The sequence below is a fragment of the Solanum pennellii genome, chromosome 3 (assembly GCF_001406875.1).
Source record: "Solanum pennellii chromosome 3, SPENNV200".
Classification (NCBI taxonomy): domain Eukaryota; kingdom Viridiplantae; phylum Streptophyta; class Magnoliopsida; order Solanales; family Solanaceae; genus Solanum; species Solanum pennellii.
Genome location: NC_028639.1, coordinates 61,783,684 through 61,784,788, shown reverse-complemented (window position 1 = coordinate 61,784,788; position 1,105 = coordinate 61,783,684).

Sequence of the window (1,105 nt, the reverse complement as noted above, 5' to 3'; positions counted from 1 at the left end):
ACGTGTCGGAACGTGACACTCCGATCCATTATTCCTACGTGTCGGAACGTGACACTCCGATCCATTATTCCTACGTGTCGGAACGTGACACTCCGATCCATTATTCCTACGTGTCGGAACGTGACACTCCGATCCATTATTCCTACGTGTCGGAACGTGACACTCCGATCCATTATTCCTACGTGTCGGAACGTGACACTCCGATCCATTATTCCTACGTGTCGGAACGTGACACTCCGATCCATTATTCCTACGTGTCGGAACGTGACACTCCGATCCATTATTCCTACGTGTCGGAACGTGACACTCCGATCCATTATTCCTACGTGTCGGAACGTGACACTCCGATCCATTATTCCTACGTGTCGGAACGTGACACTCCGATCCATTATTCCTACGTGTCGGAACGTGACACTCCGATCCATTATTCCTACGTGTCGGAACGTGACACTCCGATCCATTATTCCTACGTGTCGGAACGTGACACTCCGATCCATCTATCTCATTATTTCAGTTCATCAAGCTTTCTTTATGTCAAGCATCATCTTAATAGAGAGGATTTAAGATTAAAGATTCAACAGTCTCATCATTCTAACCACCACAATTATACGATCACAACATACAAACACACAATCAAGTATATAGAAGACTTTACAATACCACCCAATACATATCAATCGCTATGAAGAGTTTACTATCACATAGCATAAACCATAACCTACCTCCACCGAAGAATCGTGATCAAGCAAGCTATCTCCCCAATGCCTTTTGCTTTCCTCTTCGTTCTTTCTCTCTCGCTCGTTCTCCCTCTCTGTCTTTTTCTTTTTCTTCTCTAGATTCTTTTCTTTTACCCTAATTATCATATAATTCATTATGATAAAAGTAACCCATTATTTATTTCAAGGTTATCTCCTTTAACCCTCCAAGTAAATAAATTATTAAACTTACCCCACTAATTTCATAAAGTTTGTCATGAATAGTCCAAAACACCCCTTTAAAACCTTTAGCAGAAATCCGACCCAGTTGGGGTTACGCAACCTGTGACGGCCCGTCGTGTCTATGACGGTCCGTCCTGCAGGTCCGTCACAAAGTTCAGAGAGTCAAA